We start from the raw sequence: 19,308 nt of genomic DNA, 5'->3' as shown, positions 1-19,308 counted from the left end.
AACCAAAGTAAGAAGATATGGCAGCAATGTTGGAATTATCAGACCAAGATTTTAATAATGAAGATTAATATGTAGGCAACATACAAGTAGACAACATACAAGATAACATGGATAATGGAAGCAGAAAGATGGAAATTCTAAGAAACAATCAAAAACAAATGCCAGAGTTCAAAAACACTGCAACAGAAACGAAGAATGATTTAGAGGGAAGGGAGAGGGGCAAGATGGGGGCAGGAGATTAAGACGTACAGACTGTGCATGTTTGGAGAACAGGATACATGGAAATCTGTGTATCTTCTGCTCAATTTTATTATTAACCTAAAACTGCTCTAAAATATAAAGTCTATTAAAAATTAAAATGTGAAATAAAGTTAATAATTTTTAAAAACAACAGTTGCTTGGAATTATTGTAGATAAAATTGTATTTATTGATCATGAAAATTAAAAGCATTTGCTCTGCATTAAGGTCTGAAAGTATATTTGCAATCATATTGGAAAACATAGCGAAAATAATGAAAAGGGTTTTCAGTCATAGACCAAAATAGCTGTCTTTTGTTTTGTTGAATAATGGTTCTCTTTATCTCCCACTTCACTCCATCTGCTTCCTATACTTAGCAACAAGAAGCACAGCAATTACTTTACTCATCCACTCTTCTTTCCTTAAAATTCTTCCTTTCCTATAATATTGTCATTTAAAGGGTATGGGATGGTATTTGCCAATAAAACTACTTTCAGTTATCCATGGCCAGATTTATATTTTACATTAACTCTAGTTGGACAAATAAGAATCAACAAACAAAACTAAAATAACTATGAATCAGCTGAAACAGTTAAATGTAAGATAGCACTCATTTTGATATTACATACTAAGTTAAACCCCATTTTTTAAAATTAATTCAACAAATATTTCCTGTTCTCCCACCTGTCCCCCCTGCCACCACCCCTGCCACCTGTCTATCTGACTTTTTCTCCTACCACTCCCCTTCTTCTTTCTCAGGTCCAGCTACATTATCTCCCTGATTTTCTTCAAACACACTAAGCACACTCCTTCTTCAGAGATTTTTTTTAACATATTTTTATTGTGTTATAGTCATTTTACAATGTTGTGTTTCTTCAGAGATTTTTGCACTTGCTGCCTGGAAACTCTTCCCTTACTTCCTACAGGTCTCTGTTCAAATGTCATCTTCTCGTTGGGGATTCTCTTGGATAAACCTGTATCAAATAGCTAGCTCCTCATCACGACCCCATTCCTCTCCTCTTCCCCTGACTTCTATTCCTTTGTAGCACTCCACACCATTTAACATACTGTATCTTAATTTGTCTAGTTATTGTCTCTATGTTCTCACCACCATCAGAATATAAGCTCCATGAGAGCAAGAACTTTGCTCACTCCTGTATTCCCCAACAACCAGAAAAGTACCTGGCAGGCAGGCATTCAATAAATTCTTGTTAACTGGATGCATCAATATTGTAATTGCATTATCTTTAATCTTTTGTTTGACATCTATAAATTGGTAAAGGTTTCCTAAACTATTAGAAGTCATTTAAGTGAGAACTTTTACATTAAACTCACTTTGTTCCATATTTTATGTGCTTTGCTTTAAAGTGAGTTGTCATTGTCCCCGCTTTCCTTCCCCCATCCCGACTCCATTACTCCATTTAATTTCAAGCGTGGCAATACTCCCTGGTATGCTATTTTCTCCACTACATCTCTCAAGATTTGTACTAGCTGAGGAGGGGAAGAGAGGTCAGAATCAGTGCGAAAATGTATAGCAGACATTTTCCTCGCGGTTTAGAAGGAACTAGTAATGTTAAAAGACAGAGAAAAAGAGGAAAGGGAAAAAAAAAAAGGCTGTTCCTGGCAGTACTATTTTCTTAACCCCGATTCTTCGGTTCCTCAGTACATAGCATTTTATAGCTGCTGCTCTTACAATGTCCCTGTACGTTATCACGATGATTGAGAGGCATAATTTGATCACCTGCAGTTTATTATTAAGGATGCATAGTAGTTATCACAATGCACAACTGAATTAATAGAGCGGGAGTGTGTCCAGAATAGCTGCCAGTGTGGTTTAGCCTCCCGTCTCTGATTGTACACCACTGGTCACTCCCTGCACTTAACTGGCACAATATAAGCTTCTTGCTGTGACGCCGTTTTCTCGCCCTGTCCTGCTGCGGTAACCTCATTGCTTACAGAGAGCAAGCTGCCTCAGGAGTGCCTGAGATTCTGTGCTGCTTACAGAGAAAAAAAAAAAAACTATTATATGACCAATGTGAAGAACGTGAGATAACTTGAAAAGAACCAAAGAATCAAAAACAAGAATAAACCCTGAGAAGGGGTATTTGGCAAGCTTTGGGGAATATAAAAGAAGCAAATCTAAGAAATTACAAAGGGAAGACTATTTTGATCTTCCAACTGGGAATGGAGAAAAAAGGAAGGGAAATGAGGGCAATGAAGGAGAAAAAGGACTCACATTTGGGTAGTCATTTCCTTAACCTGGAATGGTTGAAATTAAATAGATATTACTGACAAAAATGATCCCACAGGTAGGGATCTTTGATATCAAGCCTCACTATAGGTGGGGATGTCACTCCAGCTCATCTTCAGTCTTCCCCACCTTGGGTTAACTTCACCCAATTAGCATGCACCTCTCTTCACGACCTAAACACCTAAAAACGAAAGTCTGCCTCAATTGTTGTTGCTTCCTGAAGTGGGTCATAGCACTGCATATTCCAAGACTACAAAATGGGGTGTCAGGACCCAACAAATGTTTGCCACAGGTGTTTTTAATCCTAAGGAAAAAAAAATCACCATTTTACACAAAATACTATAAACTACCCTCACACTCGTGGACCCTCCTGCGATACATGACCTCTAGAGCACCAGAAAAAAGCACAACACTTTTTCCCTTTGATTCTCTTCCCCCTTCCTACCCAGACTTAATGAAGACATCTGTCTGACAATAGTCAGCTTGTCAAATTAGACAAGAAACGGTCCAATTTTCCTTGTCATCCACAGAAAAAGGAAACCAAAAAGGATGTCAGATACAGAGACACTTTATCTTGCCTTCAGCCCATTCCTTGCTAATTATAAGAATGAAGGACGCTGAATGGTTTTACAGTTCTATTAATTTTGATGCTCCCTCCTGAAAAATGAAATGTTATTACTACTGAAGCCCATGAGTGGCATGCATAAAACAGGGAGAGAAACTGCTGTCGGGAAAAGTGGATGGTAAAAACACGTAGCTCAAATGCTTGGTTCGCTGTGCAGAAAGCTACCTGTCAGATACGAAGAAGGTAGCTGAATGGAAAAAAGGAAAGCAGGCTCCCCAAAGGGCTTGAAAATCAATTCCAAGTTTCCACAAATAACTAGACCTGCAGATGACATATGAAACACTCATGTCTGTCCCCATATAGCCTCTCTTGTCTTCAGCCACCATTCAAACTTATTGCTTCTCTTCTGGCCTCCTTTCCTATAAAATATCAACAGCAGCCCTATCTACAATGGAAAAACAACAAAAAAAACAGAGACTCCCTCGTGTGCCTACCTGGTAACGACCTGTTTGTATAGACTACTGTAAATTCATACTGTATTTAGATATATGTTATCTAGGATTATTTCCTATGACAAATAAGTTTGTAACTGGTATTACTTGATGGATTCATAATTGTCTTTAGACTCAAATTTCCTACGACATTTCAACTGGATAAGCAACTCAGTCCAAAATATTAGTTCCTTCTTTATTGGCTGCCGAATCCCTTCACCTTCCTGATTTGCTTTCAGGGAACTCTCTTTTCCCCGGTGTACATGGTTATGGTGGAAAGACAACTGCACGTCTTTGGAAGCCAAAGGACCCAGGTCTTTTTTCTAGTAGAACCAAGAGTCAGACGTGTGACAACCTCAGCCAACCAGGTTCTCTCTCCTGAGACTATAAATCCTGAGCACGTGTTGCAAGAATGAAGAAAATATTGTAGAGATGATTTCGTTCCAGTGGCAGCACAAGAGAAGACGTGTGCTAAGCAGGTATCTTTCGCCACAGGGTGGTTGCTGTCCTTCCGGCTTCCAGTCCTCTAAAGCTCCTTTCGCTCCTGTCTGTTTCCAAGCCTGGCCACGCAGTCTCCTTGCCTATCATCCTATCATCTGTACACACACAAGCACCATATCCATCCCCATCCCTGCCATCACAGTCTTAGACAAATTCCCTTTTAAGTTAACAGCAGTCAGTTTCTATGGATCACAATTAAGAGAAATTGACAGACTACCCTAGAGATAAAAGTGAATTCTCAAAAAATAATTTGCAAGCTATTTCTGATTTCAGCGAAACTATATGTGAGATGAAAATTTGATAGGGTGTTTCTCTGCTACATGGAGAAAAGAACACACAACTTATTGAAAAAAAGCATATTTTTGAACTGGTTTCACTTTTAAATACTTTCAGTATGTTCTAGGAAAATAGGAGCCAAATATTAAGAGAAAAGAGGGCAGTTATTGACATGAGAGCCTATTTCTACACTTTAGGACAGAGTTAGTGAGAAGGATATTAATAGATTAAAAACAGGGGGTTTTAACTTGACATATTGTGAAGTCTGAAACATTCTAAAGTTTCTCTAGGGTAGGGAGAGAGTTTGGGATAAAAGACCGAATGATCAGAGTAATGGCAATGGAGTGAGTGGATGTGACAAGAGGACATGTCATCAATGGCCCCAATTAATACATCTGTTGACAGGCAGCTGAGTCATGAAATGACAGTGAGCACAGAACTGTGAATGAGCAGAGAAAAGCCCATGGACGAGAAAAGATCACGTAAGAAAACAAAACTGCACACTCACAGAGTTTGATAATGGTGCCACTTGATACTAGTCACTAATGTTACCAATAAACTTCAGTACTGTCGCTAATTTTATTAGGAATTTACTTTGAAATCTGTCTCTATTACTTTAATTTTTTAAATATTACAGGGGAAAAAACCCTCAAAATTTGTGAATTCTGTGACACAGTGATTCACCAAAGTGTAGTCAACACAGAACCGGCTTCACCGTCAACACCCAACACAGAGTTGGGTGCTTGTGTGTGTGAAAGACAAGCAAAGTAAGGGGAGAGGATGGGTGCAAATTCAAGCCTGAACTACCTGAATCAAAGTTCATACCAGAAAGAAATAAAAGCGGACATGAAGACTGCAAATGTTTAAGAAGTAATGAGAAAGGAAAACATAACAGAATTCTTACATAAGAGCTCTGGGAGACACACATTACATAGAAAGAAGAGCAGGAAAAAAATAACAGAACTGACTGAAGAAGAAGCAAGAAAATTAAAAAAAAAAATACACCACAATGTAAGAATAGAGAGACTCAGGGAAAAATGTCATACACATCAAGGAAATTGCTGAGAAAGAAAAGGCCTTCGGATTGAGTCATACATACGTATATTACTAAGCATTAATTTTTTTCTGATTTTTAATAAAAACACATACATCATTAAAGTTGATGAAATACTGAAAAGCATTTGGATGATACCAAAGATGACATTTCACCACCACATAATTATTTCTGGAGAGCATGCTGAATATAGGCATGTCTATTGCAGTGGCCAGAATTACAGAGCTGGGGACATGAAGCCCTATTAACATCAAAAGACGTGTGCTTGACCAGCGTGAATGAAAGGAGGTAAGTCCAAAGTCAATCACAGGGGCAGTTCTACAAATTGTGATTTGTTTCATCATTGTACATGGCAAGAAAAGCATTTTGGAGACAAACAAGCTTGGATTCAAATTTGAGCTCAGCTCAGCTCTTTCCTGGATGTGTGACCTCAGACTGTTATTCAATCTCTTCAAGCTTCAGTACCCTCATCTGTTAAAAGAAAAAAAAGAAAAGAAAAAAAGCAAATACTGTCTACTTCAGTGAGGGCTGCATGTGGATACTGCGTAAGTCTGGTTGGCGATACAGAAAGTGTTTAATACTGGAGTTATTAAAACCTGTACTGTGTGGTAAGATTTCAGAAGCTCCAATTTATTGCTTCCCTTCTTTCCTTGCCCCTACCACCATCAGAAAATTTTAAAAACCCTCCTATGATACTCAGATGAAAACCTGAAACTCCCATTCTATTTATTTTTCATTCTTTTCCGTTATAGTTTATTACAAGATATTGACTATAGTTCCCTGTGCTATTAGGACCTTGTTGCTTATCTATTTTATACACAGTAGCTTGCATCTGATAATCTCAAACTCCTAATTTATTCCTCCTCCTCCTCCTCCACTTTCACCTTTGGCAATCATAAGTTTGTTTTCTATGTCTGAGTCTGTTTCTATTTTGTAAATAAGTTCATTTGTATCATATTTTAGATTCCACATATAAGTGATATACGGTATTTCTCTTTCTCTGCCTGACTTATTTCACTTAGTAGGATAATCTCTATATACTGCCATCTGAGACAGGAGGGAAGGGGGCAGGGCATTAAAAGAATGACGGCAACTGAGGGCAGGTTAACTGGTTAGAACCAGATGGTGGAAGATTCGACTTCCAGTAGACCTTGAGCCCCACGGCACACCCACAGGCACCATGACAGTTCCGAGGTCAAAAAGTGGGCAGTGGCCTAATTCCTGGGAACCCTCACCCCTTCCCCAAAGTAGTTAGAATAATCTTCCCACTTGTTAGTATATGAAATTACCATGCCAATAAAAACTAACAACTCCCACATCTCATGGCCACTCTCCCTTCTGAGTGAGATGGACTACACTCTGTCTATGGCATGTGTATCTCCCTGAATAAATCTACTTTCACTGTAATATGGCTCGGTCTTGAATTCTTTCCTGTGCAGAGCCAAGGACTGTCACTTGATGGGGCCCATACCAGGGACTCACCTGGGACCCAGAACATGCCCATCCTCTGGCACCCCATTTTCCTGCAACACATCCATGTTCCTGCAGATGTCATTATTTCATTGGTTTTTATGGCTGAGTAGTATTCCATTGTGTGTGTGTGTGTGTGTGTGTGTGTGTGTGTGTGTGTGTGTGTGTGTGTGTGTATACACCCCACAACTTCTTTATCCAGTCATCTGTCGATGGACATTTAGGTTGCTTCCATGTCTTGACTATCGTAAACAGTGCTGCTATGAACATTGCGGTGCTTGTGTCTTTTCAAATTAGAGTTTAATCTGGACATATACCAGGAGTTTCATAAACTCTATGAAAATCCCACTTTAAACTAAACCATTTGGCTAAAGACTATATACTACTTTAAAAATTTTTAAATACTGAAAGGTAACACATTATGATTTGTCTTTCATATCAACCTCCCTCAATGGATACACTTACAAAATCCTTGGCTGAGAACGTATTTTAATGGAGGTAGAAAGTCCATGAAAGCCCTGAACCCATTTCCATAGTGGCGTGGATACATCATCCTGAGAAGGAAAGGGGGGCCACGGGAGCTCAGAGACAGATTTTATCTTCTCTATGGTTATTTTCTAGCGATTAACTTAGAGTTTAGAAGTATTATTTTGAAGAGGGGAAAAAAAGATCTGTTTGATATTCAATAGTTATGACTTTCAACTGTGCCAGGAGGGTAAAATACAAAAGCCTTTATTAATATTCAGACATTCATAATATATTTTTATTTATACATAGCCTTTATTCCCAGAGCTCTTGGGACTTCGCAGACACATTACGATTCAGCCTCCATCTATTTTCACAAATGTGTCACTAAAGTATGTAGGGAGGAGGTATAACTCTATTATCTTCAGATTGCAGATACAGAAAAGAAAGCAGAGACAAATAAAGCAATTTACCTACGTCCTCAGTACACGTAAGCTGTTGAGCAAGGCACAGAACCAGTCATGTAATAGATACTTCTTCTGTCAGATAAGGACACCAGAGTCCCGTCCTAGCCAGGACCTGGCTTCTTCGGAACCCTTAGTACCAACAGGTAGAAGGCCAGGAAGGTGGGGTCCTATTCAAGGAAATCCACATGAACAGTTCAGCCTCCAACAAATCACTGCATGGTGGTTGTTAGGTGAGGCAGGAGCCGAGGCTAGCCTAAAGTTCAGAGCAGCTTTCTGCCCATTAGAGCGTCGGTACACGGTATGAAGCCTTTGGGGCCCTCCCCTGCCGCCCCTCCTGCCTTTCGCTGGCCTCAAATCTGGCCTTGTTGAGTAAGTCCCTCAGCAGCTCTGACACAGTTGAATGGGTCCTGAATCTTAACTTACCATCTCTACCCACCAAACCAGAATCACACTGCAAACACGCTTCAAAGTAAAACTTAGCACATACGGAGCTCTGGCACTGAACTAGGTTTAAGGTAAGACTTTCACTTTGTTTTTCCATCAGTTATTTTCACCATGAAGGTCATCATTCAGAAAAAAAATCAGTATTTTCACGTAAAGATAATCAACAAGCACTCGTTTTTTGTTTCGTTTTGTTTTGTTTTCATAAAAACCTGCTTCCCTTGTTTCTTGAGAAAAATGAAATGAGATGGTAGAATAATTATTAAAACTCAGTATTTAATGTAAAAATCATTCTTAGCGCATTAGACCAAATAAAAACACGCCATAGGCCAGATTTGGCCTGAGAGCTTTGGTGTGCTGACTCCTGCTGTAAAATCCTACAGACACTAAAATGATTATTAGAGGATATTATGAAAAACTTCATGCCAATAAACTTAAAACTCAGAAGACATGGACAAAAACGTAAGTTACCAAAATAAACAAAAGAACAGAAAGCCAACATTGTTTTATAACTATTAAAGAAACTGGACTGTTAATTTAATTCCTTCCCACAGAGAATAAGAACAAGCCCAGATGGCTTTGCTGGTGAATTCTACCAAACATTGAAACAGATTTTTCTAGACAACAGTAAATGAGGGACTATTTCCCATCATTTTTGAGGGAGCTTAATAACCCTGATATCAAAACATGACAAAAAAATCATAAGCAAGAAAAATTCCAAGCCAATGTTACCCAGAACATAGATTTTAAAAATCCAAATCAAATATTAACAAATCAAATTAAGCAAAATATAAAAATTTGGGTTTACTCCACGAATACAAAACTGACTGAACACTCAAAAATCAATCAATATAATTTATCACATTAATAGAATAAGAGAAAAATCATATGACCATCTTAATAAATGGAGAAAATATTATGACAAAATTCACTATCTGTTTATAATAAAGATTCTTAGTATACTAGGAAGAGAAAGGAATTTCTTTATTTCAAAAATAGTATCAATAAGAAATGTGCAGCAAGCATTAAGCTTAGTGGTGAAATGATGAAAGCTTTCCAACTGAGACCTGGAACAAGACAAGTATATGTGCTATCACCACTCCCATTCTACAATGAACTGAAGGTCCCAGCCAGTGCAGAAAAGGAACACAGCTATTTCAGGAAGGAAAAGAGAGAGAGAGAGAGAGGAAGGAAGGAAAGAAGGAAAAAAGAAGGAAACTGGAAAATGAGAAAAAGATTGGAAAGGAAGAAATAAGTAATAACACTTTCATTATTCAGATAATACGTGTGTCTGTTCATAGAAATTCCAAAAAATGGACTGTAAGTTGGTATAGCCACTATGGAAAACAGTATGGAGGCGTCACAAGAATAAAAATAAAAATAGAACTACCATATGATCTAGCAAATTCCACTTCTGGGTATATATCTGAAAGAAATGAAATCACTCTCTCAAAGAGATCCCTGCACTCCCAGTTTCACTGCAACATTATTGCAATAGCCAAGACACAGAAACAATCTAAGTGTCCATCAAAGCATGGATGAATTAAAAAAATGATATAGATAGATAGATAGATAGAGTTCAGTCATAAAAAAAGAAAAAATCCTGCTATTTGCAACAATATGTATGAAACCCTGAGGGCATTATGCCAAGTAAAATATGTCAGACAGAGGAAGGCAAATACTGTATTATCTCACTTACATATGGAATCTAAAACAACCAAACTCATAGAAACATAGACTGTGATTGCCAGGAGGTAGGGGTGGGGGATTAGCGGAAGGTGGTCAAAGGGTACCAATTTCAGTGATAAGAGGAGTAAGTTCTGGGATTGTAATACATGGCATGGTCACTTCAGTTACTAATACTGTATGCATATTTAACAGAAGCTACGAGAGCAGATCTTAAAAGCTCTTAATACAACTCAAAAATTATAACTATGTCAAGTAATGGATATGTTAACTAACCTTATTGTGCTAGTCATATATATATTCACACACGGAGAACAGGGTTCAGGGTGAAGAAATGGAGGTGCTGGGAAGGTGGCCCACCCAGAAAGGACATTTCCCACACCTTGCCCTATGAGAATCTTCATCTGACTGTTCATTGCACTTTTTTATAACATCCTTTATAATAAACTGGTAATAATAGGTAAAGTGTTTGCCTAAGTTCTGTGAGCAAATTATCAAACCTGATCAGGGGGTTGTGGGAACCCCCAATTTTTAGCCAGGTAAGACAGAAGCATGGATAACCTGGGACCCACTACTTGCCATTAGCATCTGATGTGGGGGCAGTGTCGTGGGACTGAGCCCCTAAGCTGCGAAGTCTGGACTAATTCCAGGTAGTGGTGTCAGAATTAAATTAAGTTGTATAACATCCAGTGGGTGTCCACAGAAAAACAGACTATTTCTTGGTTTGAAAAACCCACACATTTGGTGTCAGAGTGTTGTGAGTAGAGAGAATTTTCCTTGAACTAAAACCCAATCAGAAAGGCTAAAATTTAAGACTTTAATGCCAATCACTGAGGAAGTACAGAGAAGCAGGAATGCTGCTTCACGGCTGCTTGGCAAGTCTATTAGTACAACCTTCTGAGAAAAGGGACTGGCACTATCTGCAGGGTTGCAGACAAGCACACCTTAGGACCCAGAATTTCCACTCCCAGGAAGAGAGAACAGACTTGTGCACCAACAGACAGCAGAAGTGTTCTCAACGGCATTACGTCTCAAGCTGGAAATACCCAAATGCACGCCAGGAGTAAAATGGATACCCTTTCCTCTGCCGTCCGCGCTCTCTTCTTTGGTCGCCGAGTCCTTGGCAGACGTGAAAATGGCCACAAGCTTCCTAGTGCACGACAACATCTGGTTCGCCAAGGTCAAGCATGATGATGCAGAAAGGAGATGCCACCAGCAGATGCACGGCCTCTGGAAGGTTCCTCACCCGGAAGACGGCCGCCAGCGAAATCTCGCGACAGCTCTGAGATCTCGCGAGAGCCAGAGGAACCATCCAGAACGCCACAACCACCAGAAGTTCGGGCGCGGGCGGCGCCCGCGGGCGAATGAGGGATGCAGAGAGCTGGTTATCGGGATTGCCAGCCTGGCAGCAGAGAGGAGCCTGCGAGGGGTGGAGCAGGATCTGCAGCAGACTGTGTCCAAACTGGAGGCCCGGCTGAGGGCGCTGGAGAAGAGCTCGCCCGCTCACCGGGCCGCAGCCCCGCAGCCCCAGCGAGTGTCTCCCGTGCGCCATGTGGGGCTCCCCCACCCAGAAGGCGGCCTCCGCTGCGGACGACGAGGACCATGACACTGACGTGTGTGGCAGCGACTAGGCGGAGGACAAGGAGGCTGACCGACTGTGGGAGGAGAGGCTGCGGCAATACACTGAGAAGCCGGCCCTGGTGGCCAAGCCCTCCATCCTGGACATCAAGCCCTGGGATGACGAGATGGACAGGGCCTGGCTGGAGGCCTGTGTGCGCTCGCTCCAGCTGGACCGGCTGACCTGTTCCAAGCTGGTGCCTGTGGGCCACGGCATCCACAGGCTGCAGGTCCCCTGTGTGAAGGAGGACGACAAGGTGGGGATGGACTTGCTGGAAGAGGGCATCACCAGGTTCCAGGAGCACACGCAGAGTGTCCACAGTGCTGCTTTCAACAAGATCTGAGCCCTGACACTGGGCCTGAGTGTGTGAAGTCTTGCAGCAGGTAAAGACCGAGATTCAAAAAAAAGTAAAACGGAGAAGTCAATTTTAGGTATATACAACAGACGATTATAAATGAGGGAAAATGAACAAACTACAGCTACCATCAGATCCTGGGAAAATTTCGCAAAAATGTTGAGCAAAAGAAGCTAGTCAGGAAGGCATTTATACTGTAGGATTCCATTTACTATAAAATTCAAAACAGACAGAACCATAGAGTTTGGGGCTACATCGAAACTAAATAAAGCCAGTAAAGAAGTGATCACCACAATAGCCAGGGGAAGATGAAGAGCACATGGTGGAAAGCAGGGGTTGGGGGTGGGATGGGGCAGGTTGGAAGTGCTGGCAAGATTCTATTTCTTGATCTATGTGGTCGTTACATGAGGGTTTGCTTTGTGATAAATCATTAGGGCACACGTTTTTGTTTCATGCGTTTTTGTATATGCTGCTTTTTCCTCCAAACTTTACCTTTTGAAGTGTAATTGATTTAGTAATAATAAAGAGGTGGAGTTTTAATTAGCAGATATAATTGACGTATAACATTGTATTCGTTTTAGATGTACAACATAGTGATTTGATACATGTCTATATTGCGAGATGATCCCCACAGTAAGTTTAGTTAACATCCATCACCCCACACAGTTAACAGTTTCTTTTCTTGTGATGAGAACTTTTAAGATCCACTCTCTTACCAACTTCCAGATATACAATACATACTGTTAACTATAGCTACCATACTATACATTACATCCCCAAGATGTATGTATCTTACAACTGGAAGCTTGGACCTTTTTGACCATCTTCGTCCATTTCACTGCCCCCACCTCTGGCTCCACCAATCTGCCCTCTGTATCTCTAAGTTCAGCCTTTTTTTAAGATTCTACATGTAAGTGATATCATACAATATTTATCTTTCTCCGATTTATTTCACTTAGCATAACACCTTCAGAGTCCACCCTTATTGTTTCATATAGCAGGATTTCCTTGTATGTGTTTTAAATTTCAAAATTCAAAAGCTTAAGGAAACCTTCAACGTGAGCTGGTGGGTGGTGTCCAATGACACTGCTCCTTGCAGCCAATGGCCTATTAAATTCAGCCCTGGCCTTTGTTGGGCCTCGAATAATCTTGTATTACAGCCCAACACAACAATCCTTACTGAAGCTATCATCTCACTGATTTAAGTGAAAGACTTCAGAGTTTTCTTTTTATGAAAGGTGAATTATAAGGTTGTCAGAAGAGAAAGAACAGCAACCATTTCAAACCATATGTAGCTTTAATTAAACTGCCTTAGTTTAAAAAAAAAAGTGTTCTCTTTTTTATGTGTCTTTTTAAAGTATTCTACTACATCTATGGACTCTAAGATGTCTGTTGGCGTGCTCTGCTTCCCATAGAACTGTCAGTGTGCCCACACGCTGAAAACCAGGAGGGAGCCAGCAACCATGATTGTCACCCCTCTGGAGCTGAGTGAATTATCTGCTTCTGGGCCGTTGTAGTCTGTCTTTTAATATATTGGCTTTGGCAGACCTCGCCTTCCGTGTCATTCCAATTAAGTTATTAAAATTAAAGTAAAAGTGCTTAAAGCTGAAGCGTTTTGGTAGAAGTTCTTAAAGGGGTCAGAAGTCTGTGCCCTGACTTCTTAGCAAGTTGCTTGCCCAGTTTTTTTAACCTGAAAAAGAAACTATTCTGAAGTTTCACACATATTCTGATAGCTTCTCTGGTTTCCTCAATTTCCAATTCACCAGAATAAAGTTTAACCTCTCAGTGTTTGGGGGAGGGGGAACCTCTATTTGTATGAGAAAATTAAAATTTGCATTTAAAAATTCTCTCCACTGGCCTTCATGCTCCCCTAACCAAAGCTCAACTTTTCATTGACCAAAATCTCAAAACTGGTATCTACAGACAAAGACACATACCTAGAGTAGAAGAAATCAAATGGGAATTTTTATGTGCTTGGTACAATTGAGCTAAAATTCACTTGTTTTGTGGACAAAAGGCAACCATCCTTCTCATTCCTGAGCATACTGGCTCCTTGAATAAATTTCCATAGTCAAGACTGGGGAGAAGGGGATGTATTTCTGATGCCAGATAAAACAGAATAGAAAAATTCCAGGTTAAATACTAGAGAAATCTCTTAATGAAGATATTTTTCAGACTAGGGCAACCTCCTGAGGGAAATGATTTGAAGTGACATCCTTTGAGACATTTAAATTACAGTGGATAAAATACTAGAACCCACCATGAAGAAACACTCTCTGTGGAACTCATGGGAAAATTACTGGGGTTTATAATAGGCCTTTTCTAAGAGGGGGTAAGCCTAGAAGGCAGACCTGATGTTGAATAAATGTTATTTTTAATGGAGTGTGGCTGCATTGTAACTCTGTTCCTCCTTCTTCAGCGAAGAGCATAAATGGGTAGGTTAGCCAAAAATTAATAGGTTTTTCTTAAAGTAGTAGATTTCTTTACCAAGCCTTTCTAATTATGAGTTCTTCCTCAAGAATCTCGTGCTTCAATACTGATTTTCTTCTAACTATTTTTTAAATGTTATCTACCCCCAGGATGTCCAATCCCCTTTCTCTACTAAATCAGCATGTAACCGAGAAGAAAACTTCTGAACTAACACAGCTTTTAAATGTCAAACTCATACGTTTAATTTCACCTATTTTGAGTAAAATGAATTTAGCGGTGACCCTCCAGGCTAAGGCTTTCTCACTGCAGTGCTGACCCAGCACAGCTCTAATTAAGCACAAAGAGTTCCACCATGAGTAAATCACTTGTTTGGAATGAGCTTCAAAAGAAAAAAAAAAAAAAAAAACTACCTTCTAAAGAGCCTTCATTTAAAAGTACAATTGCCATATTCTGTAAGCCTATTATTGATTTTTCTTCATTGTTGAGATGAAGACTGTAAACAGAGTTGCATATTTACTCATTTCATTTTCTGATACCTTTGCTCCAAAGAGCTCCACATTTCTGTCCCACGTGGGTGAGAGGTTGCTATTTCCAGAGCTGGTCCATGGAGATGACTGATGAATGACCAGACAAAATTCTGATTAATGCTCTATAATTAGGAGTTGCCTCTACTTCAAGAGCTCCACAATTTTGACCTTACCACCTTCTTTCCCCTTGGTAATTGCTGAAGTTTGACAGCCATGGTGTTTGCTGCCTGTAACATATGGCTAATTGAATCTGAGCTGGGGAAGGAATGACTAGATTCCTAATGATGATCAACTCCACAGATATGAAGCGGGAATAAATAAACAGAAAACAAGGAAAAGGCTGCTGGGCCAGAAAACATCGTATTATACACTGGTTGCAGCAGGATGCAGGTATTCTCAGAAATGCCTGAAGATCACTTCTGTATGGTTTGCTCTTTCTGTCTTTTATCACAGGAGGCAGGTCAGGATTAGACAGAGATTTGTTTTCATCTGTGTGGTTTTTGCAAGTCTGGACACTGGACACCTGATAGCCTCCTGAAATTCACATAATCTTACATTGGAACACTTTGTATTTCTAATAAGGCAAAAAGATTCTTGTAGATTCTTCTCCATCCTCACCAATCCAGTAATGAAAATACACATATATGAAAGAATAATGTTGCCTGCCCTGTCAGTAAAGGGTGTTGTGACCATTAAGCCATCAGCTGTTGCAGCCACCCCTGACTGTGTACTCAGGGGATTCAGGATGGGGAAAAACAGGATACTGGCCCTAGAGAGTTAGGGAATGGTCTTAGTAAGCCCAGACTCTTGCATCTTCCCATACATAAAAAGTGCTAAGTTCATTAACTTGAGATGTTTGCTTTTTCTTTAATTAACAAGAGATCTTTTGATGTTCAACTACTTGATTTGTTTTTGCAAACCTATATATCCTGGCTCCTCCCTCACCTCTTTGGAGCAGTCCCTCAGAGCTATCTTATTGCTTAAGTTCTCAGCAAGTCCACCAAATAAAACCTAATTATCAACATTTAGGTTGTGCAATTTTTTTTTCAGTCAACACATGTATTTGTAAATGTGTGCTTCAATTTTAAATGAATTTTTCTACAGCAGTTAACATAATGGTAACATACCTACTTTGAATTGGCTCCCCGGGGATAGAGAGAAAGCAGTAAATGAAATAAACTAAGAATATTCACTCAGCAGACATTTTTGCTAAATATTTTAATGGTGCAAGGCACAGTACTATGTGTCAAAAGGGTATACAGATGATAAGACAATTTTCTCAATTTTTTTTTCAGTGTCTGTGGAGGTAAGCAAGATGAACGGTAGAAGTAAAACATGAGTTAGGTTGTGATGTGTACTTAAGAAGATATTGTTTAATTATGGTCCTTCGCTAGGCTCTAAATGCACTGAATAAAACCTAGCACCATGATGCATAGTAAGTGTTCAATAAACAATAAATACTAATTATAAATTAATAAAGGAGAGAATGGACATAATATATAGTCATGCTAGATTCAGTGAGAAGTTACTTCTAACTGTGAGATTCTAGAGAGGCTTTTATAAGGAAGTGTATTCTTGTTTTAAGTCTTAAATGAAGGAATAGATTTATAGTGAGTGCAACGGGAGTCACTCAAACATAGGCAAAAAAAGGAGATACAGTATATGTTTGGATGACACAATTGATTTGGTTTGTTTGAGAAAGTTATAGGACATTTGACATTTTGCAACGTGTCGTAAACTTTGAAAAGATACATGAAAAATGGTTGTGTGAGATAGACCCAGAAAGGTATGTTCGGAACAGATCATGGATGGCCTTGATTACAGGCTAATGATCAAGACAAAAAGCAGTGATCCATCAATGTCTGTGGGCTAATTCGTATCTTACCCATTTATTCATAACGGGAAATGTTCTCCAAAATCTCTCAAGAACTCACGTACCGGAATTAACAATGACCATGGAAAAGCTAGAGTACGGTACTCCTGGAATTCATTTTCAGGATGGCCCCGAAAGATAGTAGAGGTATCACTGAGAGTAAACTCCACTGAAAACAAGCATCCATATTGGAAACTGTTCCTTTTATGTTTTTCTTTTCAGCAGCTTGTCTGCTATAACTAAGAATAATTCAGAAATTTAATTTAAGGGATGGTATCTATGGTGCCTTTTAACAATCATATTTCTGTAAGAATTTAGAAGAAGAAATTAAATATCTGATTAAAATCTTGGTAGTGATGAGAATACAGTTTCTCTGGAATCTTGTGACAAATACAACCAGTTATTGGTGTACAACAGCTGTTCTTCCGTAACAGTGAATCAACATCATAAAACCCTTCTTTTTTTTTTTTTACAGGAAACATGACCACCTGAAGAGTTTCGAGAATAAAGTATAAATTTTCATCTTCCCTTGCTAGGATAATTATGTGAATAGCTTCTGGCCAATAAGATGTAAGCAAAAGAATCGTGTGCAACCTCTGGTGAGACAGGAGCTGTGGCTTTCTTCATCCCGTTTTCCATCTTGCTCTCTGGAATGTGGACCTGATGGCTGAAGCTTGGTCAGGCATCTTGGACCAGGAAGTGGCCTGGAAACAGGAATAGAGCTAGAGAAAAGGCACTGTGCCCCAGAAGATTATGAAGATAACGTGTCACTTTAGGTTGCTTTCCTGTGGACTTCATTTACAGGTATGAAATAGAATTCTCTATTATTTAGGCTACTGTTATCTATGATTTTTAAAAATCACTGAAAATTGAATCCAAACTTACGTGTTTTAAAATTTGAAAAATAATAGAAAGTAATACATAAATCATCTTACAGCAGATTAAATTGTTGCAAAGGAAACACATTCACTCTTCCCACTTCTGCCCGAGGCATATAATTCCATATTCCATTGATGCTGGATGTGGCCATGTCACTTGCTTTGACTGATAAGATGAGCAAAGGCTTGGACTGTGCCTACGTGGTTGGGCTTGCCCTCTTGCATGCCTTCTCATTGCCATGGAAGAAATTCCCACTGGCTAGCCGTTGCTCCCTTGACCCCAGTCTTGGGGTGAGTACTCATTTAAGTGACCTAAGCCCAACCCTCAGCTAGAGCTTGGAGCAGCCGAACTCCAGCTGACCCCAAATGGGTAAACAAGAAATAAATGCTTGCTCTTTATACCACTGGATTTTGTGATTATTTGTCATCCGGCATGCATTGACTAATGCACATCTTCTCCGTGCAAATTTGTCAGGGCTTTATGCATTGAGAGCTGCAGTCTGTGGTTTTCAACCACCCCAAAATTGTCATTGCAATTCATTACAGCATTAGACCAGCAGGTTACCAGCCTTTTGTTGCCAGTAAAGTCACTTAAAGAGATGAACATTTAATTTATATTTACACTGTAATACACCCCACGTAATTAAGGTCAGAATTGAGTTATATGGGATAGTGAGTCCTTTCTATGCCCTTTGGATTTTACAACTGTGACAGTTTCAAACAGAACTCATAGACCCAGTTTGTCTGGAAATGTGACAATATAGTAACCAACTGCCTTTGCTGTGACCACCCGAGCATTTGAAGGTTTCCTCTTGTATTTATAAACTTGGAAACAGGAATCGCCTCACACCATTTATTTTCTGATTTCCCTCATTCTTACCAATGACATGACAATCATTCTTGTTGAGGACATTAATAACTACTTTACTACAGGTAATGACAATAAAAGAGGTGCAGATTATTGCAGGATAGGTAATCCTTCTCAAGAGAGCTTTTTTAGTTTTATTATCCTGTCTGTAAAACTTTCCAGCCCCCAGAATCCAAAGTGGTCTTTTTTTCTCTTTGGGGGCTATTTGCTCAGATATCTAAGGAGGCTGTCCTTTCCTGATCTTCTTCAATAAAACTTTTATCTGTTCAGCTCTCCTGATTCTCCCTGACCACCATCACTGAATATATGGGGACATTTTTTTCCCTCTAGCGTCCTGATTTACCAACAGTGGCTCCAGACCCTGGGCTGTGGACCCACAGGACTAACAGTTATCCCTCGGCCACTCTTTGAGCTCACCCTTTGTTGTCCGTGTGCTGGGCTCCTCGGCTTTTCCTGGAGTCCTTGACTTCTCACCCAATACAACAGATTAGTTAGCGATTCTCTACTTCTCGTCCCCTCCTTCCCTTTTCTGTAGTAAATTTCTTGTCCCAATACTGCTTATAATGGCTTTTATTTCCTGACTGAACCCATTTGTATTTAACAGCGTTTGCTTTCCACTGTGTCCTGTTTCCCTGTCTCCACTACCCCCACTGCTCACTACTGCCCGTCAAACAGTCCTTTTTGAGCTCCTGTGCATACAAAGGCATGTAAAATCAAAGAGGGAGGCTTCTTGTATCTCGTGTTTCGGTAGCCTGTGCCCACAGTTCCACAGCTGCGGTGAATTTATAGGGCCACTGTGCCTGCTTACATTTTTGAGTTGTCAGTGCACAGAGTACTACTATGAGATTGTTTGA

General features: G+C 39.8%; 1 long non-coding RNA gene and 1 pseudogene across 2 annotated transcripts in view; one reads left to right on the top strand and one right to left on the bottom strand.

The window, feature by feature from the left end:
- LOC140691219 (uncharacterized) overlaps positions 1–11,151 on the bottom strand; it is a 49,434-nt gene extending 38,283 nt beyond the window's left edge. For both annotated transcript variants that reach the window (XR_012066774.1, XR_012066773.1), the window contains exon 1: positions 10,982–11,151. This is a non-coding gene — a long non-coding RNA (uncharacterized lncRNA). The remainder of the gene's footprint in view (positions 1–10,981) is intronic.
- LOC102527625 (elongation factor 1-delta-like) lies at positions 11,041–17,242 on the top strand (annotated as a pseudogene).
- The last annotated feature ends 2,066 nt before the right edge of the window (positions 17,243–19,308 follow it).

This window comes from Vicugna pacos, chromosome 34, assembly GCF_048564905.1.
Source record: "Vicugna pacos chromosome 34, VicPac4, whole genome shotgun sequence".
Classification (NCBI taxonomy): domain Eukaryota; kingdom Metazoa; phylum Chordata; class Mammalia; order Artiodactyla; family Camelidae; genus Vicugna; species Vicugna pacos.
The sequence above is the reverse complement of the archived record's forward strand: the minus strand, read 5'-3'. Positions and strand labels throughout refer to the sequence as shown.